Source organism: Nycticebus coucang, chromosome 10 (assembly GCF_027406575.1).
Source record: "Nycticebus coucang isolate mNycCou1 chromosome 10, mNycCou1.pri, whole genome shotgun sequence".
Lineage (NCBI taxonomy): Eukaryota > Metazoa > Chordata > Mammalia > Primates > Lorisidae > Nycticebus > Nycticebus coucang.
Window position 1 is genome coordinate 57806802 of NC_069789.1, and position 23872 is coordinate 57830673.

The 23872-nt window shown below is 45.5% G+C and overlaps 1 protein-coding gene and 2 non-coding genes across 6 annotated transcripts in view; 2 read left to right on the top strand and 1 right to left on the bottom strand.

Annotated features, from left to right (window-relative positions):
• Positions 1-5: 5 nt before the first annotated feature.
• Positions 6-78, bottom strand: TRNAK-UUU (transfer RNA lysine (anticodon UUU)). Its single transcript has one exon. It is a non-coding gene; the product is annotated as a tRNA-Lys (tRNA).
• Positions 79-2894: 2816 nt separating this feature from the next.
• LOC128597986 (small nucleolar RNA SNORA2/SNORA34 family) lies at positions 2895-3031 on the top strand. The gene has a single exon (XR_008383515.1). It is a non-coding gene; the product is annotated as a small nucleolar RNA SNORA2/SNORA34 family (small nucleolar RNA).
• Positions 3032-16368: 13337 nt separating this feature from the next.
• The window catches only part of PIK3C2B (phosphatidylinositol-4-phosphate 3-kinase catalytic subunit type 2 beta), an 81297-nt gene continuing 73793 nt past the window's right edge, over positions 16369-23872 (top strand). The window contains exon 1 of one of the 4 annotated variants that reach the window (XM_053604241.1): positions 16369-16705. The gene's annotated coding sequence lies outside the window, so the exon portion shown is untranslated. Of the gene's footprint in view, positions 16706-16881; positions 16905-18255; positions 18279-23872 lie in introns of those variants that run through there. The other 3 variants (XM_053604236.1, XM_053604239.1, XM_053604238.1) reach the window with 3 other exon arrangements.

Here is a 23872-nt window from a genome sequence, read left to right on the forward strand (position 1 = left end):
GCAAACGCCCGAACAGGGACTTGAACCCTGGACCCTCAGATTAAAAGTCTGATGCTCTACCGACTGAGCTATCCGGGCGCTCTTGAGTAAGCGTCCTCCGCTGTTTATTTAATATAGTTCTAATAGGTTGCTTCTCTTTGAAAGGTTAAGTTCATATTCTAACTAGATTTGAAGGTTTTTTCCTTTAGCAAAATAAAGTAAAACAATGATTTGCTTGTACTTTTTGTTCCATTTACTTATGACACATGATCTTCAAGCTCTTTCCTATTTCAATAATAAACCATCTAAAACAAAATTAGTGGTAGTAAATTATGGCAAAATGGACATCCAAGGCGCATATTCAAAATTCAGACATGAAGTTGCAACTTATTTTTATTACACTTCTTCTGTCTTCCATTAATCAATTCCCTGCTAGGACCTCTTAATTTTATTCATTTTACTGGACCAGATTACATCACCTTTCCCATAAATGAGAAATAAATTTCCATTTACCAGTTGATATAGCTGTTAGATAAGCTTGAGTTAGAACAAAAGGAGGAAAGATACATTTGATTCATGAACAAAAGAGCTAATACTATAGGAAAATAGAAGTGACTGTGGAAAGGTGGGTCTGAATTTTGATTGTGGGAGAAAGTTTAGACTTTTAATTTACATTTGGATTGAACTGTCACCTTTCCATCCCTATCAGGCAAGTTGCAGTTTTCAAGACAGACTCACAAAATGAATCCTTCCAAAGCAGTATGCAACAGCAAAAGCAAGATGGAGTATTAAGAATAAAAATCTCCAGATCAGCCTAGGTTTTCCTTAAATCAGTTTTATCAATCCTGACACATAGCGTGCGGAACACAGGATTGTAAAATTTCAAAAACTGATAAGGGAATTCATATTTTGTTTCCAGGAAGTAGAGGCTTCTGAACACAATGAACAACAAAATAGCTCAGCCACAGTTGGAGGAATTTTTCTTTCCTACAATTGTCTGAGTCTTTGAGAACAAAAACTAACAAATTGTGTGATTCTAAACAGGCCTGGGTTTCCCCATCTAAAAAATAAAGCAAATTGATTAGATGGTCTCTAAAATACCTTCTAAAACTAAAGTTTTACTATTATTTTACTTTTTCCATGGTAAGAGTAGAAGAAACACTCTTCTACTCTTGGTTCAAAATGCACCAGGAAAGAGTGATTTAATTCAACAAACATTTATTGATCATCTATTATGGCTTAGGCTCCGTGCCTAAGAAGAGTAGGATATGGGTCCTACTAACCATCTAGGAAAGAAAACATTTACAAAAGCAAACCATTTTGAACATAAAGTGATATGGCAGGAGATGAGGATGAACAGAAAGGAGGGGTTTATAACATGAACAGTAGCCTTGAGTTTTAAGTATGGAGACTACATGACCAGAGTTGAATTTGAACAAGTGGCAGTCAGAGATGTATAAAAGAAATCTTAATGAGCTGAACATAGACATTTATTTCGTTAGACATATTTCTCAAGCACCCGCTGTGTTAGATAAGGAAAAACTTCTTGCTGCATTTCTATGAATGAAATGTGAACATAAGTTATAGATAAATTTTTATAAATTTTTAAAGAAGAAAAATGGTGTCTGTCCAGGCCTCCTTAGAGGGCCAAGCAATAGACGAAGGGGTCTTCAAGTTTTTTTCCTGCCCTCAGGCTTGTTACATCATGTTCCCTTTCCTTCAGGATAACAAAACCAGCTGTTTAAAGTTAAATAGACTGGCGGGGCACCTGTAGCTCAAGCAGCTAGGGCGCCAGCTGGCAGGTTCAAATCCAGCCCGGGCCCACAAAACAATGACAACCGGGCATTGTGGTGGGCGCCTGTAGTCCCAGCTACTTGGGAGGCTGAGGCAAGAGAATCGCTTAAGCCTAAGAGTTTGAGGTTGCGGGCGGCGCTTGTGGCTCAGTCGGTAAGGCACCGGCCCCATATACGGAGGGTGGCGGGTTCAAACCCAGCCCCGGCCAAACTGCAACCAAAAAATAGCCGGGCGTTGTGGTGAGCGCCTGTAGTTCCAGCTACTCAGGAGGCTGAGGCAAGAGAATCGCTTAAGCCCAAGAGTTGGAGGTTGCTGTGAGCTGTGTGAGGCCACGGCACTCTACCGAGGGCCACAAAGTGAGACTCTGTCTCTACAAAAAAAAAAAAAGAGTTTGAGGTTGCTGTGAGCTGTGACGCTACAGCACTTTACCCAGCTTGAGACTCTGTCTCAAATAAATAAATAAATAAGTAAAAATAATAAAGTTAAATAGACTTGGGACTGCAAACTAATACAACCTTTTTGGAAGGAAATATGGAGAATACTCAAAGAACTCAAATTAGACCTCCCATTTGATCCTGAAATCCTATTACTAGGCATCTACCCAGAAGAAAAAAAAATTTTTTACATAAGGACATTTGCACTAGATTGTTTATTGCAGCTCAATTTACAATCACCAAAATGTGGAAACAACCTAAGTGCCCACCACCCCAGGAATGGATTAACAAGTTGTGGTATATGCCATGGAATACTATTCAGCCATTAAAAATGATAGAGATTTCGGTGGCGCCTGTGGCTCAAAGGGGTAGGGCGCTGGCCCCATATGCCAGAGGTGGCAGATTCAAGCCCAGCCCCGGCCAAAAAGTAAAAAAAAGATAGAGATTTTACATCTTTTGTATTAACCTGAATAGAGCTGGAACACATTCTTCTTAGTAAAGTATCATAAGAATGGAGAAGCAATAATCCAGTGTACTCAATACTAATATGAAGCCAGTAGACAATCGAATACACTCCCACATAAGAGGAAAACCACAAATCAATCCAAGGTTGGGGTGGGGAATGAGGGAGCAGGGAGAGGGGAGGAAAGGGGAAGGGTGTGCTTCCACTTAAAGGGTACAATGTTATTGGCCCTGAATCAAGGCCAGCAGTTTGCTGAAGCTGTTGGTTTCAAGCAGGAGCCTAAAGAATTATCTTTCTATGATCTGTTGGCCATTTCAGAACTTTGGAAATGTAATGGTCAATTCATTAGAAAGAAACAGCATGAGTCATTGGTGATAGATGTAGGCTAGTGTGTATTTGTAGTCTTAATACTGGGGTTCCAAAATACCCATAAAATATTATTATATTTATCTCACAAGGATATTTAAGTTATTCGTTAGAATTATAATGCTGTTAAATCTTAATTACAGCTCCCAAAATGACTGTGGGTTTTTACCCAAAATAAAAAGATAATTCTACAGTATGGAAAAAAAAAAAAGGGCACAATGTTAGGGGGTATGGCATACCTCTTGGGGCGGGACACAATTATAAGAGGGACTCTACCTAAAAATGCAAACATTGACCCTATTTCTTTGTACTCTCAAATTAAGCTAAAACAATAACAAGTAAATAAATATAAAAAGATAAAGTTAAATAGACTGAATGAGAGTAACCAATCAATAAATTTCTTATTGAGTATCTACTATTTCCACAGCAGTGAGCCAGGCACAACACAGAAGTAAAACACTAAATCTGGAAGAAATGTGGCCAGTGCAAGTTGTATTTATAGTGGACAGAGAATAACTTAATCTGGCTGGAGTGGAGAAAGGTAGGGAGAGGTAGGGCCAGCTGACCAGGTTTCTATCAGGCTAAGGTGAATTTTATCCTATAGGCAATGGCAAGCTATTAGAAGTTTGGCTTGTTAACACAAAGTCTACCCGATGTGGCATGAAACAAACCCGCTGCACCAGTGTTGCATTAAGAACACACTGCAAGCGCTATCTTGCGCCTTACTTAGCATAAAATCTTCCTGGAGTGCTTCTTGAAGCTTCTCTTGTTGTAGACTGTTGAACTTAATTTTGCCACTAGAGGGCAAGCTAAACTTTCAGAATTTCTATTTGGGAATTCTATTAAGTTTAATTTCCCCCACTAATTTTTTTTAACCGTGTGTGTGGTGAAAACACCTGAGATCTACGGGCTTAGCAAATTTCAAGTATACAATGCAGTAGTATAGTCATGTTGTACATTAGATCCCCCAAATTTATTCATCTTATAACTGAAAGTTTGAAACTTTTGATCAACATCCCCCCACCTCCTAGCCCCTGGCAACAACTATTCTGCTGTTTCCATGAGTTCACTTTTTCTTTTTTGTATTCCACATATAAGTGAGATCATATAGTATTTGTTCTGTGTGTTTTGCTTATTTCATTTAACATAATAATCCTCCAAATTCATCCATATTGTCACCAATGGCAGAATTTCCTCCTTTTTATGGCCAAACAATATTCCATTATATAGATATATCACATTTTCTTTATCCAATCATCTGTTGACAGATACTTAGCTTGTTTCCATATCTTGGCTATTATGAATAATGCTGCAATGAATTTGGAAGTTCAAGTATCTCTTCAACATACTGATTTGATTTCCCTTGGATATATTCCCAGAAGTGGGATTGCTGGTTTGTACAGTTTTATTTTTAATTTTTTTGAGGAACCTCCATACTGTTTTCCATAATGGCTGTACCAATTTACATCTCCATCAACAGTATATAAAGTCTCTTTTCTCCACACCTTCACCATCACTTGTTATCTTTTGACTTTTTAAGAATAGCCATCCTGGCTCGGCACCTGTAGCTCAAGCAGCTAAGGCACCAGCCACATACTCCTGAGCTGGCGGGTTCGAATCCAGCCTGGGCCCACCAAACAACAATGACAGCTGCAACCAAAACACAGCCCGGTGTTGTGGTGGGTGCCTGTAGTCCCAGCAACTTGGGAGGCGGAGGCAGGAGAATCACTTGAACCCAGGAGTTGGAGATTGCTGTGAGCTGTGATGCCACGGCATTCTACCCAAAGCAATAGCTTGAGGCTCTGTCTCAAAAAAAGAATAGCCATCCTACCATATGTGAGGTGATTATATCACCCTGGTTTTGATTTGCATTTCCCTGATGATTAGTGATATTGAGCACCTTTTCAAATACCTGTTAGCCATTGTATGTCTTTTGGGGGGAAATGTCTATTTAGGTTCTTTACCCATTTAAAAAATCAGATTAGGACAGGTGCAGTGGCTCACACCTGTAATCCTAGCACTTTGGGAGGCTGAAACAAGTGGATTGCCTGAGCTCATGAGTTCAAGACTAGTCTGAGCAAGAGTAAGACTCCTGTCTCTAAAAAAACTAGAAAAAACTATCTGGCTTTGTGGCAGGTGCCTATAATCCCAGCTACTGGGGAGACTGAGGCAACAGGATCACTTAAGCCCAGGAGTTTGAGGTTGCTGTGAGCTATAACACCATGGCACTTTACTCAGGGGGACAAAGTGAGACTCTGTCTCAAAACAAAAACAAACAAACAAAAAGAAAGCTTGAAACAAATAAAAAATCAGATTATTTGGGTTTTATTGCTGTTGAGTTATATGAGTTCTTTATATATTTTGGATATTAGCCCCTGATTTTTGCAAATATTTTCTCCCATTCCATAGATTGCTTTATCATTTTATTGATCCTCATTAATTTTTTTTTTTTCATTGAGACAGGGTCTCATTTTGGCTGGAATGCAGTGTCCTGATCATAGTTCACTGTAAACTTGAATTCCTGGGCTCAAGTGATCCCTCTGCCTCAGCTGGGATTATAGACCTGGTCCAAAATCCCCACTAATTTTTAAAAAGATGTGTTTACTTTCCTACTCATCAGAGTTACCGGTCTTTCAAAAAACTCAGGATTAGGGCGGCACCTGTGGCTCAGTGGGTAGGGCGCCAGCCCATGCACAGAGGGTGACCCCGGCCAAACAGCAACAAAAAAAATAGCTGGCCATTCTGGCGGGTGCTTGTAGTCCACGCTACTCAGGAGACTGAGGCAAGAGAAATCGCCTAAGCTCAGGAGTTGGAGGTTGCTGTGAGCTGTGACGCCATAGCACTCAAACGAGGGCAATAAAGTGAGACTCTGTCTCTAAAAAAAAAAACCTCAGGATTAACTCTATAGGGTGTGTGTGGGGTGTGTAGAATGTTCCCAGGACTCCTCAAACCAACACCAAGTGTAGCTGACTACTCAGAGACCCAGTCATCTGTCATCACTGTATACATATTCCGTAGCTGAGATTGTTACAAAGTACAAGGAAGATGTATAGCATGGGAAAGTTGTTTTCAGAAACTGCTGATGACGTTTTTGACCCAATGACTCCAAACTAGAGCATCTTGAGTTTTGGATAGGCCCTCCAATCCCTCTCCTTCTTCCCTCCTTTCTGTAAATACTGGAAGGCTAGCAGCCCAAGAATCTCTCACAGCATCAAGAGCTCAGACACGGGATAAATATTCCCTGAACACTGCAGCCTTCAGTATTGTGGGTCACTGAAAAGGTGTAGGGAAGAAAGATTGATTTCAAAGCCAGTAAAAGCCACAGGATGTAGCCAGGCATTGTGGCAGGCGCCTATAGTCCCAGCTACTCGGGAGGCTGAGGCAAGAGAATCGCTTAAGGCCAAGAGTTGGAGATTGCTGTGAGCTGTGATGCCACAGCACTCTACCAAGGGGGACATAGTGAGACTCTGTCTCAAAAAAAAAAAAAAAAAGCCACAGGATTGAAGAAGTCAATCCATTTATAAAATATTAACAGAGAACCCTCCCCAATCTCTAATATCCATTCATCTCTCAAAGATACTTGAGTCTTTCTAAAGAAAGTCAACTGAAGGATTTTAAAATAAAAAACGTCATAGACACTGCATTTTGATTTTAGCTTGAATTTGTTTTATAGATTAGTCCTAGCTTAGAGCAAAACTCTGACAGAATATAACACAGGTAAACAGATTTCATTACCTTCTCCTGTTGATTTTAGCCACTTCCTTTTTTTTTTTTTTGAGACAGAGTCTCACTCTCTTGCCCCAAATAGAGTGCTGTGGCATCATAGCTTACAGTAACCTCAAACTCCTGGGCCCAGGCAATCCTCTTGCCCCAGCCTTCCGAGTAGCTGAGACTACAGGTTCCCACCACAACCTCTGGATATTTTTAGAGACAGGGACCAGGGTCTAGCTCTTGCTCAGACTGGTCTCAAACTTCTGAGCTCAGGCAACCCATTCGCCTCAGCCTCCCAGAGTGCTAAGATTACAGAAATTATTCACTGTGCTGGACAGTAACCTAGTTGGTATTATTCCCATTGAATATTAGATTCTCAAGCTCTTTATTGCCCAGCTCAGTCATTCTTTCTTCCTGTAAGCTATATCCAGGTCTTCATTTATTTACTCATTCACCAAGAATTTGAGTACCAGCTATGAATCAGACCTAGAAATTCGGCCTAGAAATTCAAAGGTAAACACAATGGAGATTTTCTTTTCTTTTCTTTTATTATTATTATTATTTTTTTTTATTTTTTTTTTTTGCAGCTTTTGGCCAGGGCTGAGTTTGAACCCGCCACCTCTGGCATATGGGGCCCGCACCCTACTCCTTGGAGCCACAGGCGCTGCCCCGGAGGTCTTCTTGTCTTTAAGGAGCTGAACCACTGCACTCTACCCTAGGCAACAGAATAAAACTGTCTCAAAATAAAAAAGGCATAGGGAGCCATACATTCATTTGACAAAATTTTATTGAGCACATTTTATGTGCCAGGCACTGTTCTAGGCTCTGGTAATACAAATGTTTAAAAACCAAAGTCAAAAATCCCCACCTCGTGGCCAAAATACCATTCCCTGTACACCACTGTATTTTTCTTTTTTTTTTTTGGGACAGAGTCTCAGTATGTCACCCTCGGTAGAGTGCCATGGTGTCACAACTCACAGTAACCTCCAACTCTTGGCTTAAGAAATTCTCTTGCCTCAGCCTCCCAAGTAGCTGGGACTACAGGCGCCAGCCACAACGCCCGGCTATTTTTTTGTTGCAGTTGTTATTGTTGTCCAGCTGCCTCAGGCTGGGTTCAAACCTGCCAGCCCTGGTGCATGTGGCAGATGCCATATCCACTCTGCTACGGGCGCCAAGCCCACACTACTGGATTTTAACCAGGGGAAGAAGATGTTTGCTTTAGAAAGATCACCCTGGTTACAGTGCGGAAGAAAATATTGGAGAGGGAATAAGATTAGAGGTAGCCCTGTCCCTTTACTGCCCCTTCTTCAATACCCACAGCCTTCTCTTATGTCAGGAGCCTTCTTTCCCCTTAAAAGCCTCCACTGACTGCACCTATTGCCTTCTATCCCCCAAGCCCAGACCTAATGTTCTACATTTGGGTTTCTAAGCGCTGCAAAAGAAATGATGAAAACCTTCAGATTGTAGCCACGACGACTTAAAATATCCAACGGCACTGTAACCTCAGTTCTGCTGACAATTCGTTTGAGCTATGGCTCTTACTCATTGTAGTAACGATTTTAATCAGTTTTTTTTTTTTTTTTTTTGAGACAGAGTGTCACTTTATCACCCTCAGTAGAGTGCTGTGACATTACAGCTCACAGCAACCTCCAACTCCTGGGCTTAGGCAATTCTCCTGCCTCAGCCTCCCCAGTATCTGGGACTACAGGTGCCCGCCACAATGCCCGGCTATTTTTTTTATTACAGTTTGGCCGGGGCTGGGTTTGAACTCACCACCATTGGTATATGAGGCCAGCGCCCTACCCACTGAGCCACAGGCACTGCCTTTTTTTTTTTTTTTGAGACGGATCTCACTATGTTGCCCTCGGTAGAATGCCGTGATGTCACAGCTTACAGCAACCTCAAACTCTTGGGTTTAAACGATTCTATTGCCTCGGCCTCCCAGGTGGCTGGGACTTCAGGCACCTGCCACAATGCCTGGCTATTTTTTTGTTATTGTTGTCATCGTTGTTTAGCAGGCCCAGGCTGGGTTCTAACCTGCCAGCCCCTGTGTATGTGGCCAGTGCCCTAACCACTGAGCTACAGGTGCTGAGCCCAAGGGACAATTTTTTTCATTCATCAGCATTTCTCTCTTCTTGGTCTTCTTCTTATTTTTTTTTGGGGGGGGCTGGGTTTGAACCCACCACCTCTGGCTTATGGGGCCGGCGCCCCTACTCTTTGAGCCACAGGTGCCGCCATTGGTCTATTTTTTTTTTTTTTTTTTTGTGGTTTTTTGGCCGGGGGCTGGGTTTGAACCTGCCACCTCCGGCATATGGGACCGGCGCCTTACTCCTTGAGCCACAGGCACCGCCCGGTCTTCTTCTATATATAAACATTTTATTTTTTTTTTTTGTAGAGACAGAGTCTCACTTTACTGCCCTTGGTAGAGTGCCGTGGCGTCACACGGCTCACGGCAACCTCCAGCTCTTGGGCTCCCGCGATTCTCTTGCCTCAGCCTCCCGAGCAGCTGGGACTACAGGCGCCCGCCACAACACCCGGCTATTTTTTTGTTTTTGTTGCAGTTTGGCAGGGGCTGGGTTTGAACCCGCCACCTTCGGCATATGGTTTGAACCCGTCACCTTCAGCATATGGGGCCAGCGCCCTAGTCACTGAGCCACAGGTGCGGCCCCAATTTATAAACATTTTCAAGCTTGCCCATCTCAAAAAGGAAAAACAAGATTGTCCCCCTTGATCCTGCATTCCCCTCCTTACATTTCTCCTTCCTTTTATTTTTATTTTTTTTGAGACAGAGTCTCAATTTGTCACCCTCAGGTAGAGTGCCATGATGTCACACGGCTCACAGCAACCTCTAACTCTTGGACTTACGTGATTATCTTGCCTCAGCCTCCCTGGTAGCTGGGACTATAGGCTCCCACCACAACGTCCAGCTCTTTTTAGAGATGGGGTCTCACTCTTGCTCAGGTTGGTCTTGAACCTGTGAGCTCAGGGCAATCCACCCACCTTGGCCTCCCAGAGTGCTAGGATTATAGGCGTGAGCCACTACGCCAGGCCTTTCTCCTTCTTTTTAATTGCCAAGCTTCTAGAAAGAGTGTGTCTCTTATTAGTTAACCCTCTGGAGCTGGTTTAACTATGACTGTTCACACTCCACAAGCTCCAGGACTTTCCCACCAACTGAAAGGGCGGTTCCTCCCCCTACATTCCCAGATATTCCTGCTGCTCTTATCACCCAGTCATTCTTCGCTGACACCCTCCCACCCTAGTTTCTGACACTCTGTGGTCTCTGGTTTTAATTCTGCCTCCTTGGTTGTTTCTTGTGGATTTCTTTTGCAGGCCTCTCTCTTCCTTTTTATATCTACCTGGGTTATCTCATACATAATTCATAATTTCATTGACCACCTCTAACCTGGAGTCCAAAGCTGATAACACTGTATTCAATACATTATCAAATATTATTGGTTTGATTTCCTATCAACAATTGTTGCATCTGTCCCTTCCTTTTCATCCCCATCACTACAGCTCAGGTACAGTTAGCAGAATATAGCTATGGCCTCCTTGTTGAGCACCCAGGATGTACTCCAAGCTGCATTGGTTAGGTCCAGGCAGAAAGTAAATGGCACACTCCAACTTGAGGAGTAATTGGAGGAAAGCTTAAAAAACAAAGATGATTGGATAGGCATGGTGGCAAGTGCCTGTAATCCTATCATTCTGGGAAGCCAAGTGTGAGATTACTCCAGCTCAGAAGTTGAGACAAGCCTGAGTGAGAGTGAGACACACCTACCACCGCACCCCTGCTATCTCTACTAAAAATAGAAAAATTAGCCATGTGTTGTGGTAGGGTGCCTGTAGTTCCAGCTACTTGGGAGGCTGAGGCAAGAGGATTACTTGAGCCCAGGAATTTGAGGTTGTTGTAAGTTAGGCTGACCCCGTGGCACTCTATCCTGGAACAATAAAGTGAGACTCTGCCTCCAAAAAAACAGATGATTTATAAAGGGTATGTAGAGTGTAGGAATAGGAAACACCCAAGGAATAGTGCGCAATACACAGGGGCTGGTAACAAAGCAATGTTCATATCCCTAGGCCTGAAAAGTCAAAGGAGGGGAATGATTACCTGAATCCAGAAAGGGAAAGGGACAGTGAGGGGAGAAGGGAGGATGGAAAAAGAACCACCTGGTGGAAGCTGTGGTCTTTGTTTTGTTTTATTTTTTGAGACCGAGTCTCACTCTTTTGCCTAGGCTAGAGTGCCATGAAGTCAGCCTAGCTCATGGCAATCTCAAATTTCTGGGTTTACGCCAGGCACTGTGGGAGCACTCTTGGGAGTGCTCTGGGAGACCAAGGACCAGCCTGAGCCAGAGCCAAAGCCAGAGTGAGACCTCAGTTCTAAAAAGTAGCCAGGCACTGTGGCAGGCACCTGTAGTCCCAGCTACTTGGGAGGCTGAGGCAAGAAAATCACTTAAACCCAGGATTTGAGGTTGCTGTGAGCTGTGACACCATGGCACTCTACCGAGGTGAGACTCTGTCTCAAAATAAACAAACAAACAAACAAACAAACAAATAACACTTCTAGGTTTAAGCCACCCTTTTGCCTCAGCCTCCTTGATAGCTGGGAATATAGGCACCCCACCACAACACCTGGCTATTTTTTTTATTTTTAGTACAGATGTGGTCTCACTCTTGCTCAAGCTGGCCTCTAACTCCTGGATCAAAGGATTGAGGGATCCTCCTACCAGGGCCTCCCAGAGCACTAGGATTACAGGCATGAGCCACAGTATAGGCGGAAGCTGTGACCTTTGGTTGAGGGTAGCAGTCAGCCAGTGTCTCCAACAATAGGGATTCTGAAGGATAAATATCCGGATCCCTCTGACCTCTTTTCCCCTAATCTCCTGTCTTTAGTTAGTTATGGCTCCCATTAGCCAGCCCCTACTAAGAAGAGAGAGGCCCAAGAGGATTTGGAGGGACGAAGGGAAAACAAGGAGGCATCTTCTACATCCTCCCCTATAACATACCAGAAAGCTTCTTTTCTTTTTTTGTAGACACAGAGTCTCACTTTATGGCCCTTGGTAGAGTGCCGTGGCATCACACAGCTCACAGCAACCTCCAACTCCTGGGCCGCCACAACACCCAGCTATTTTTTGGTTGCAGTTCAGCCGGGGCTGGGTTTGAACCCACCACCCTCGGTATATGGAGCTGGTGCCTTACTGACTGAGCCACAGGCGCCGCCCCACCAGAAAGCTTCTTTTGGTCACATCACTCTCCAGCTTCATTTGTGCACACCTGGGTTCTCTGTCACCTATAAAATAAAAACTTTTTGTGTGCCCTTGTTTCTCTTTACCAAATCTTTCTTCTTTGAATTGAAAAGGTGTGATCTGATCCTCCACCTAAGCTGTCCTGGCCTGGCCTATCTCCTGTCAATTCCCTACTTCAGACCTTTCATGCCAGTAACACTGAGCCACTCTATTCTCTCTGGCTTCTGAGATTGACCTGATGATAGACACAAAGTAAGCTATCATAAACATGTGTTGTGTGTAGGCCAGGCACACGGTGGCTCACATCTGTAATCCTAGCACTCTGGGAGGCCAAGGTGGATGGATTTCTTGAGCTCAGGAGTTGGAGAACAGCCTGAGCAAGAGTGAGACCCCATCTCTACTAAAAATAGAAAAACTAGCCAGATGTGGTGGGCATCTGTAGTCCCAGCTACTTGGGAGACTGACACAAGAGGATCAGTTGAGCCCAAGAATTTGAGGTTGCTGTGAGCTATGACACCATGGCCCAGGGCAACTGAATGAGACTCTGGCTCAAAAAAAAAAAAAAAAAAAAAAGTAATGTGAACAAGTGGTGAATGAGTGGGTGGATGAAGTAATGTTCTATAGCCCTGCAGGCCCTGAGGATCAGGAATAGCATGATACACGTGAAGATGTCCGTGCAGAGGTTAGTTATCATGGTGTTTCACCTACATTCTGTCCTTTGATCTTCACAACAGCCCTGAGTGAATGGTGAGGCTGATGTTATTGCTGGCATTCAGAGGGTGAAGTGGATGACCCAAGGTCACATAGCAGTGGGTAGAAAAGAGAATGTAGAGGAGGAAAGAGGGGGATCCCTATCCTCCCTAATATAAGGTTCACAGTAGAGACTGCCATCAAAAGACAGGTTATCAGGAGAAAAGCACAACAAATTTATTTAATCACAGTTTTAGTGACACGGGAGCCTTCAGAACAAAGACCCAGAGATACAAGACAAACTATTCATTTTTAAACAGAGGTTCATAAACTTTTCGTGTGTCCTGGTTTCTCTTTATAGCCATATAGAATGATGGCTGGATAAAATATGAGCTAATGCTGATAGGCCGAGCTGGGGAAATCTGGTAAGCCCTGTCAGTTCAGATTCTTCTTGACCTCTCTATGTAGCATTCCTTCTTCCCAAGTAGGAGGCAAGACCCTTTCTGGAATGGGAGTCTTTTTTGTTTCTCCTTTTTTTGAGACAGTCTCACTCTGTTGCCCTGGGTAGAGTGGTATGGCGTCATCGTAGTTCACAGCAACCTCAAACTCTTGAGCTCAAGATTTCCTCTTGCCTCAGCCTCTCGAGTGGCTGGGACTACAGGCGCCTGCCACAATGCCTGGCTATTTTTAGCAGAGACAGGGTCTTGCTTTTGCTCAGGCTGGTTTTGAACTCCTGAGCTTAAGCAATGCACCCACCTCAGCCTTCCAGAGTGCTAGGATTACAGGCGTGAGCCCCTGCAACTGACCTGGAATTGGAAGACTTCTGACCTAAGATAGGTCAGAGAATTTCTTGATGTCTAGCTCTTACACAGAAAGGTAAGGTAATAGTAATATTTTAGGTTTTATGGCTGGCTTTGGAGAGAAAGGCTTCTGGCTTCTATGGTACTTTGGGGAAGTCTAGTTTCTATGGGAGAATGAGAGGCTAGAAACAGGATGGCAGAATGTCATAGAGAAACTTTACTTCCAAGGCCTTCACTTTGGGGCCTTAGACACACAAACCTAGATCTTTCCTTTTATGTCTGTTGTCTTTTTTTTTTTTATTGTTGTTGTTGAGACAGAGTCTAACTCTGTTGCCCAGGCTAGAGTGCTGTGGTGTCAGAGCTCACAACAACCTCAATCAAGTGATCCTCTTGCCTCTGTCTCATGAGTAGCTGGGACTACAGGCGCCTGCCGTAATGCCCGACGAGTTTTTCTTTTCTTTTTTGAGACAAGTTTCACTTGTGTGCCATGCCATCACAGCTTACAGTGTGGGCTCAACCTCAAACTCTTGGGCTTAAGTGATTCTCTTGTCACAGCCTCCCAGGTAGTGGGGACTACAGGCACCTGCTACAACACCTGGCTACTTTTTAGAGATGGGGTATTGCACTTTCCCGGGCTGGTCTCGACCTGTGAGCTCAGGCAATCCATCTGCCTCCGGCTCCCGAGTGCTAGGATTATAGGCATAAGCCACCTTGCCTGGCTTCCAGCTAGTTTTTCTTTTTTTAGTAGAGACAGGGTCTTGCTCTTGCACAGGCTAATCTTGAACTCCTGAGCTCAAGCTATCCACTCTCTTCAGCCTCCCTGAGTGCTAGGATTACAGGTGTGAGCCACTGTACCTGGCATATGTCTATTGTCTTACCTGGGGTTATCTGCAATTAAGCGTCCTTTGTATTTGCACAGATTTCATTTTCTGTAAGAACATAACAATATCCTAAGAAATCCTGAATTGTGAACTCAGTTTTTATATTGGTTCCTCCTCCATGTAGGACTTGTCTAGATTCAAATTCCTTTCCCAATAAATAGTTATCTTTTACTAGGCTCTAGAGTGTCTTCCAATTTTGTCCTTCTATGACTCTAGGAGGATATCTATCTATCATCTATCTATCTATCTATCTATATTTTTTTTTAGAAACAGAGTCTTAGTTTGTCACCCTCGGTAGAGTGCTATGGCGTCACAGCTCACAGCAACCTTCAGCACTTGGGCTTAGGTGATTCTCTTTCCTCAGCCTCCCAAGTAGCTGGGACCACAGGCGCCTGCCACAATGCCTGGCTATTTTTTTGTTGCAGTTTGGCCAGGGCTGGGTTTGAACCGCCACCCTCGGTATATGGGGCTGGCACCCTACTCTCTGAGCCACAGGCGCTGCCTCTATTTTACTTTTTTAGAGACAGGGTCTTGCTCTGTTGCCCAGGCAGGAGTCATCATAGTTTACTGCAACCTCAAACTCCCAGGCTCAAGTAATCCTCCTGCTTCAGCCTCCCGGGTAGCTGGGACTATACGCACAAGCATGCCTGGCTAATCTAATTTCTTTCTTTCTTTTTTTGTGATGATGAGGTCTTAGTATGTTGCTCAAGCTGGTTTCAAACTTCAGGCCTCAAATGATCCTACCAGCTTGACCTCTCAAAGTGCTGAGATTACAGGCATAAGCCACCACACTGACCTAGAATGACTTCTAACAATCGTCTCCTGGAAAATTCCATTTGGGTTTATTGAAGAGTTTCATATTAATGAGGAGATTTTAAAAGGTCCACATTAAAAAAAAAAGCCTTTCTGACACTTTTTTTTTTTTTTTCCTTTTTAAACTTTATTGAACTCAGGATGGTCTGGAATAGTAGCATCCTAACAAATATTTCCTTGAGGCCAAGGAAGGGAAAGTTTAGCAGCTGTTTCCATGGGAACCCTGGCTGGGAGTCATGGGCATCTGAGAAAGGCTGAGTGTCTGGAGACCCAGAATACCCCCAGGGGATACAGAGGAGGGGGCTAAGAACCAGGTGCTGATCTTTGCAGTCTGACTGGCAAGAAAGGAGACCGGTGGGGGACAACAAGGCTCATGTTTTGAGGAAAATGTACTTTGAGATCAGAGGTCACAGGTATTAGGCAAACCGAATTCAAATGAGGAACTGGCCAACTATTGGTTTCTTTTGGGTGGAGCCTTTAGGAAAATTCTTCTAGAGACCACTGTTCAAAGAAAGGTACATAGTATAATTTTAAAATATTAATATAACATATTGTATTAGATGGGTTTTTTTGTTGGTGTTCCTACCGTATTTGGGTCAGAGGATCCTCTACGTTCCCTCCCCGCCCAGGTTGTTGACTGCTATTTTCAATGGGCTGTAGGTAGGAAGACAACCCCTCGCCCGCAAATAGAAAAACGAATGAAAGTAAAGCGTGGAGACACTTCCCTCTACCTCCACCTCCACGCTCAAGATAGGGGTTCTTTCAGGCATCGCTGATAATTATGGGGTAAATTCCTCAAACGGATAAGTGGACCTCAACACTCAATCATTTCTAGCAGAATGATACATCTTTCCTCTGACCCAAAGGCAAGGGGTTGCAGCAGGGAAAAGTAACGACCATCTGCAAAATCCCTCACCCAAGCGGGAAGTGGAAAGCTTGGCTCCGGGGTTTGCCGAGCACAACTTGACGCCAGCGCCTTTCTCTCTCCCCACGCACGGCAGGGAGGGCGGGAGTCGAGGGGATGGGAGGCGAGGGGAGGGGAGGAGGAGGGGTGGCTGGCGGCCGGGGCTCCAGCAGCTGCCCCGCCCTCCAGCTCGCGGCCGATTCGGAGCAGCGGCTGGAGCCGGGGGCCAGCGGCTGCCTGTCCAGGCAGGGTCTGGCCGAGCCTCGCGTCGGCGTGCAGTGCGCCGGGTGTCCGGGAGATGGCTTCTCCCCTCTCGCCCCCTGCTCCCGCTATTGTCTCGCTCGGGGTGGCCTGACTGTACGAGCTAGCGCACGGTCTTGGCGGAGAGCGCTCGCCCCCATCCCCAAGCTGGTCCTCGCGCCCTTTGCTGCCTCTCTCCCTGTTCCGGGGACCCCAAGGCCGGGGCGCAGCCGGGAGGAAGTAGCGTGCTGCCCGCCAGCTGCGCATCGCGCTGGTGCAAGAGGCGCCTGGAGCCGCAGAGCGAGTCGCCGAGGCGCGGAGCTAGCAGCCCGCGTCGCCGGGCACACGACACGTCGGGACTTGCAGCACAGCCCGCAGCGAGCGCAGGTAGGACGGTCACCTGGCCGCTTACACAGGCCTGGGGGTCTGCGAAGTGTCCCCGGAGCAGAGGCAGCGGAGGTCGAGGGGCTCTCCCTCCCAACATGGCAACAAGGGAGGTGCAACAATGGAAGCGACCGAGGGTCCTGGCGCGGGCTGAGCGGCGGACGCCGTGGGAGCCCGAGCTCCAGCCCGAGGCACAGAGCAGGTTGTCCCCCACGCCCCGCTCGCCAACCTTCTCCCAGCTCCCTCGGCCTCGGGGCCTCTCCAGCTGCGGGCACCCCCATCCACACCCTCTTCTCTCTAGACACACTTCCTGGGTCCCAGCTGCAGGGCGACCTGAATCAACCAATGGCTTTAGGGTTTGTTTATTTAAGATGAGAAATGAAAAGAAAAACCTGTCCAGTGGTGGGTATAGTGCCTTTCCGTGCAGTGGGTGATAAGTCAGCAACTAGCCTGGGAAATATATACATTTTTTTAGCCAGTCGGAGGGTAGAGTCGGCCTCTGCCTTATAAGGATACTGCAGCCGAAGGAGACGGACGGAAAGCTTGGAAGAGGGAGAGGGACCCTCCGGCCTGAGTTACCCGGCGCTCAGAGAAGGCGCTGCTCTCTTGGCCTGTACTTGTCTCTAATTTTCACCTCTCCGACAGTGGTGGCTTTGATGTTGGGGAGCAATCGCAGCAGGAAACCCAAGCAGGGCTGCCAAGTTAGTGTGGGATGTGTAGGGTGGGGAGCCCAGGGCATTGGCAGGCTCCTGAGTTGTGGAAAGAGGTTACCAAATGTATGAGGTTAGATAGTGCACACACCCTAGTTGGCTGGATTGTGTGTGTGTGAGATCTATCAGGCTTGTGTTCCTTTAGGCCAGCCTTCTCTCCCTCCATCTCCACCCACTTTTGGGGTCTTTCCCTATCCCAGTCCTACCAATCATGCTTGAGATGGAATCCCTATTGTCTTTGGATGCCCTGATGTTTTTTCCCCTAACTCTGTTGGGGAGTTATGTACACTGGGCTGGCTGGTCCTAGCATGACACCAGATTCTTTAGTGAAACAGCTACCCAGGCTCCCAGAAGCGGCCAACACTGCTCCTTTTCTCGCTAAACTACCTGACTATCTGGGCTGTGGCCAGGCAGATGTAAGCAATTTGCACTAAATTCCAACCTGGAATCAGTCCTGAATGAAAACTTGCTCTGTTGCTGCTTTAGGCCTTAGAAAGATATTAGGGAGAGAAATGGCCTGGGAGTGGAAGCTTTGACCCCCACACACTTTCCCCATCCCATAGTCCAGCTGTAGATACCAGAGCAGAGAGGCAGTAGGCCTTTGGAATCACAGCTCCTCTGGAGCCTGGCAGTCCCATCTGGGGTTGCATCCATGGAAAAATTAAGTCGAGGCACATTTTATAGCCCTGCCTGGCAGCCAGTGTCTGAGGAGACAGTGGATGTGAGCTGGAGTCCTGGACCCAAGCTGTGGCTGCTGCTTCTTTGGTCTTTGGGTGAACCCAAGGTTGGATTTTCATGGCTTTGAGCTTACTGCTGAGTGTGCATGGGTGTGTATGTCTGATGAAGCTCTCAGCCCAGGCCAGAAGGTAGGTTGTCCATTTTCCTCTTCACGGGAACCATGAGGGAGAGACGGCAGAGGGGTGTGCTGGGTGAGGAAAGGTCAGTTTTCCTGGGGAGCTTCTCTGGCCTTGCCTGGTGGTCTGGAATGTCTGTGGTCTTTGCCATGTCCTAGTAGCACTCTGGCAGATACTCCACAACATTGTGGGTCTTTGGTTCCTTTTCAGGGATGTCTTCACCCTTCGTAGGCCTGTGCTTTGCAGGTGTCTCATGTCTGTGGTTCTTCAAACTGGACAGCCCTGCCTGAACAAGCAGGGAGAAAAATGAGGGGGTCTTTGTTCCCTTTGTAACTGGCCATTAACTTCAGGCTTCTGGTACTCTCAAGATGTAAACTGGGACGAAATAATGTGAAGTAGTGGAGAAACAGTGTTAGGAATCCCAGCTGTGGGTCCTGATGTGACTTATTCCCTAGCTGTGTAAACCTGGGAATTTGTGAATCTTTCTAAAATTTAGGTTGCATATTTGTAAAATGGGGGGAGAATTTTCCATGGCTCACAGGATTGTTTCAAGGATGAAATGCATTGCTTACTGTGAACTGTATGCATGCTTTTGTCATGTAAGCAAAAGCCTTTGAAAACTGCAGAGTACAATACAAATGTTAGTCATTCATCCTGGGTTTAGCCTCCATCCTAAGGGAGGGAGAGCTATCAAGGGTGGGGCTGGGGTGGGGTCTGCCAGCCATATGGAGTTTGGAACTCTTCCTTTCTGGCTACAGGAAGAGTGATGTGACAATACCAAGGTAACTGCTTTATTCCTTGTGTATTTCTCTTTAAATATGGTTGGCATAATGGGAACTGGGAGAGAGGGAAAGGCTGCTTAATGATTTTTGTAGGGAATTGGGGAGGGACACCTTCCAGAGGCTGGCTGCTGCCAATAGACAGGGTAATGCTGAGCTGGCATATCATATAATGGCTAACGCTTCCTGCTGTCAGCTAGCTAGCAAATGACAGAGGTGGGATTTGAAGCAGGCAATTTCACTTCATACCCTGTACTCATAACCTTGATGACACTGTCAGAGAGACATGGGGTCATGGGAGAAAAGCAGAGCAGAGTTGTGGAATTCATCATAGCGGATTCCTTGAATGCCCATAAGATGTCACCAGTCTATAGCATACCTTAAATAATAAACCTCTCCAGGACAGGGCCCAGGAGGACACATTTCCTCCACCCAATCCCAGTCCAGCCTAATACTTCCTTAATTCCTGGTTGTTTGGACATTGAAGCACATATGTATGAATTCCTTGGGCTCCTGTCTTACCTGCTTTCTTATGCTTTTACATTTTTTTTTTGAGTCTTACTCTGTCACTCTGTGTAGAGTGCCATGGCATCATCATAACCTACAGCAGCCTATTTCTTGGACTCAGGTGATTTTCTTGCTTCTGACTCCCAAGTAGTTGGGACTACAGGTGCTTGCCACAACGTTGGGCTAGTTTTCTATTTTTAGTAGAAATGGGGTCTAACTCTTGCTCAGTCTGATCTTGAACTTTTTTTTTTTTGGCCGGGGCTAGGTTTGAACCCTCCACCTCCAGCATATGGGACCGGCGCCCTACTCCTTGAGCCACAGGCGCCGCCCTGATCTTGAACTCTTAAGCTCAAGCAATCCTCCTGCCTCAGCCTCCCAGAGTGCTAGGTTTATAGCCGTGAGCTACCACGTGTGGCCGCTTCTGCATTTCTGTCCCTACCTTCAAAGGAGGGAGAAAACAAGATTAAACCAATTCTGTCATTTTGCGACCTTATGAGTGACTCTAGTTGGAGGTTTGGACTTGGGATACACTGGGGGAAATTAAGGCAGCTTTCTTGATTTGGTATTACTTTTTGTCTTTCTTTAATTTTTTTTTTTTTTAAGACTCTGTCTCTCTTCATTGCCCACGGTAGAGTGCTATGGTGTTACAGCTCACAGCAACCTCCAATTCCTGGGCTTAGGCGATTCTCTTGCCTCAGCCTCCCGAGTAGCTGGGACTACAGGTGCCCACCACAAAGCCTGGCTGTTGTTCTGTTACAGTTTGGCCAGGGCTGGATTTGAACCCGCCACCCTTGGTATATGGGGCCGGCATCCTACCCACTGAGCCGATAGGCGCTGCCCTCTTTTTTTAATTTTGTATTATGAGGGCACATACAATTAGGTTGCATTGTTTGCATTTATAAGATAAAGTCCCAGCTGGGCATGGTGGCTCACCCCTGTAATCCCAGCACTCTAGGAGGCTGAGGCAGTGGATCGCCTGAGCTCATAGGTTCCAGACCAACCTGACCTAGAGCAAGACCCCTGTGTCTAAAAATAGCTGGGCATTGGCCAGGCGTGGTGGCTCACAACTGTAGTCCCAGAGCTGTGGGAGGCCGAGGCGGGTGGATTGCCTGAGCTCAGAGGTTCAAGACCCATATGAGCAGCAGTGAGCCAGAATAAGACCCCGTCTCTACTAACAACATCAAAAACAGCCAGCACCGCCAGAAGAAGAAGAAAATCAACAAAAAAGGAGTACTTCAAACAAAGAAGAATGAACAAGCACACTGAAATTAAAAATAAAAAAAAAAAATAGCCAGGCGTTGTGGCGGGCGCCTGTAGTCCCAGGTACTTGGGAGGCTGAGGGAAGAGAATTGCTTGAGCCCAAGAGTTTGAGGTTGCTGTGAGCTATGAAGCCAGGGCACTCTACCAAGGGTGACCAAGTGAGACTGTCTCAAAAAATATATATATAAGATAAAGTCCCAATTGTAGTTGTGTCCTTTACCCAGGAAGTGTGCCACATAGCCATACATTGTACCTGTTAGGTGGGAATTTACCAAGCCCATCATTTTGGTATTTTTATATCTGCTTTATTTTGCATCTGTTTTATAAAATGAAACTTGAAGGACTTCTTTTTTTTTTTTTTTTTGAGATGGAGTCTTCGGTGGCATTATAAGCTCACAACAACCTCAAACTCTTGGGCTTGAGCAATCCTCCTGCCTCAACCTCTTGAGTGGCTGGGACTACAGGTGTGCACCACCTCGCCCAGCTAGGTTGTTTTTTTTTTTCCTGCTTTTAGTAGAGATGGAGTCTCACTCTTGCTCAGGCTGGTCTGAACTCCTGAGCTTACAGTCTACCTCCCTCGGCCTCCCAGAGTGCTAGGATTACAGGCGTGAGCCACTGAGTGCAGCCTTAAGGGATGATTCTTGCTTTTCCTATGATCCCATAAAGCATTAGAACTGGAAAGAAGCTGGAGATCACTTCCTTAAGAAGAGGTGACACTCGCAAGGTCACACAGTCACTAGCAATGCTGGAGCTGAATGCTCACCCATAGATCATATGACCCATGAAAGGACTTACCCTTCCTTGGACACTTTGCAGTCTTGTGTCTGTACTATCTGTAGTTTTATTGTTGGGATATTTTCTTCCTTCAGAACTTTGGTGATGGAATTCAGTCACTCCAAATCACCACTGGGGTTGATGAGACTGAGGAAGCAGAAGACTTTTGTGCTTTGGGGAACAGAGGCCCTCAGCATATAGAGAAGGAAGAGGGCTCAGCGCCTGTAGCTCAGTGGCTAGGGCGCCAGCCACGTACACCCGAGGTGGCGGGTTCGAACCCAGCCTGGGCCCGCCAAACAACAATGACAACTACAACCAAAAAATAGCCAGGCTGTAGTCCCAACTATTCTAGAGGAGGAGGCAGGAGTATCACTTGAGACCAAGAATTTGAGGTAGCTGTGAGCTGGGCTGATGCCATGGCACTCTACTTAGGGTGACAGAGTGAGACTGTCTCCAAAAAAAAAAAAAAAAAGAAAGAAAAAGAAAAAAAGATTGGGCACAGTTGCTCATGCCTGCAATCTCAGCACTCTGGGAGGCTGAGGTGGGTGGATTGCTTGAGCTCAGGAGTTCAAGACCAGCTTGAGCAATAGCAAGACTCCATCTCTACTAAAAAATATAAAAACTGAGGCAAAAGGATCTCTTCAGCCCAAGAGTTGGAGGTTGCTGTGAACTATAATGCCACGGCACTATACCCAGGGTGACAGCTTGAGACTGTGTCTCAAAACAAAACAAAACAAAACAAAAAACAAATGGGGGGAAAGAGGAGTAAGGATATTTCATTCTGAGGAAACCCTACAGCTCACAGAAAGCTATGATCTCTTTTTGTCTTAGGTCACAAACTAACCTAGAGCCCAGATAATAGTTGTTGATGGAGCCCTTCAACTAGTGGCACCTTTCAAGAGCCCTGCTTTTCTGAAAGCAGAGTATCTGCCACATTCCTGACTTGCCATGCTGTGCTGTGAGGTCTTGCAGGTGGGTAAAGGAAGTTGAAGTGACAAGGAGCACCAGTAGAGTAGATGTAATTCTGACCAAGAAAGGAATGATTGTTTGCAAATTAGATGTTATGGGAACCTGGGAGGGCACAACTATATTTTCCCAAAGAACATTACGGCCAGGGATATCAGATTTTCACTCTAGACTTGAAAAAGGCAGATGGTTTTTTTTTTTTTTTTGAGACAGATTCTCACTCTGTCACCATGGGTAGAGTGCTGTGGTATCATCATAGCTCACAGCAACTTCAAACTCTTGGGCTCAAGTGATCTTCTTGCCTTAGCCTCTTGAGTAGCTGGGACTATGGGCACCCACTACAGTGCCAGGTTAGTTTTTGTTCTATTTTTAGTAGAGATGGGGTCTGGCTCTTGCTCAGGCTGGTCTTGAACTCCTGCAGTGGGTGGATTGTTTGAGCTAAGGAGTTCGAGACCAGCCTGAGCAACAGAGAGACTCTGTCTCTAAAACAAACAAACAAACACTAGTCAGGTGTTGTGGCGGATGCCTGTAGTTCCAGCTAACCCAGAGGCTGAGACCAGATGATCACTTGAGCCCAAGAGTTTGAAGTTGCTGTGAGCTATGATGTTACGGCCCTCTACTGAGGGCAACAAATGAAACTCTGTCTCCAAAAAAAAAAAAAAAGAGAGAGAGAGAGAAAGAGAAGATAACAGTTCTTTGCTAAGAGACTTTGAAATAAAGAGTAGTTCTAAAAAGTTGGCAAATTCTCAGAAGTGCACTTTAATTATGCTATTTTAGATGGTCCTATAACGAAGAAGGCAAAAAGTAGGCAAAAGTTCAAGTACCAAGAAAGGCGAGAGTGCATGATAATGGTCACCAGCGTGAGTGTTTGTCCACCTGTAGTGTTTTGAATGGTAATCTTACAGTTTCCTCTTCTCCTTGGAGGAAATGGATGATGATGAAATTGTTTCCTCTTTACAGATGACAGAGCTGAGGTTTAGCAAGATTAAGGAACACACCTCAGACTGTACAATTTTTTTTTTTCAGGCTGTACAATTAATTAGAGAAAAGCCAAAGCTTGAGTCTAGATCAAGATGCCTCCAGAACCTGTGTTCTGTCTGTGCTATGCTGAAGGGACTTGTGAGAAAAAAATGTCCACAAGGTCCGTGTCCCAAGTGAGGTAGATGTTCTTATCCCAAGAGCCAAGTATTGATAGAAGGGGCCCATAACACCTCTATGGCTGGGCATGGAGGTGTGCACCTACTAATCCAGGTACTCGGGAGGGTGAGGTGGGAGGATCACTTGAGCCCAGAGTTCAAGACTAGCCTGGACAATGTAGTG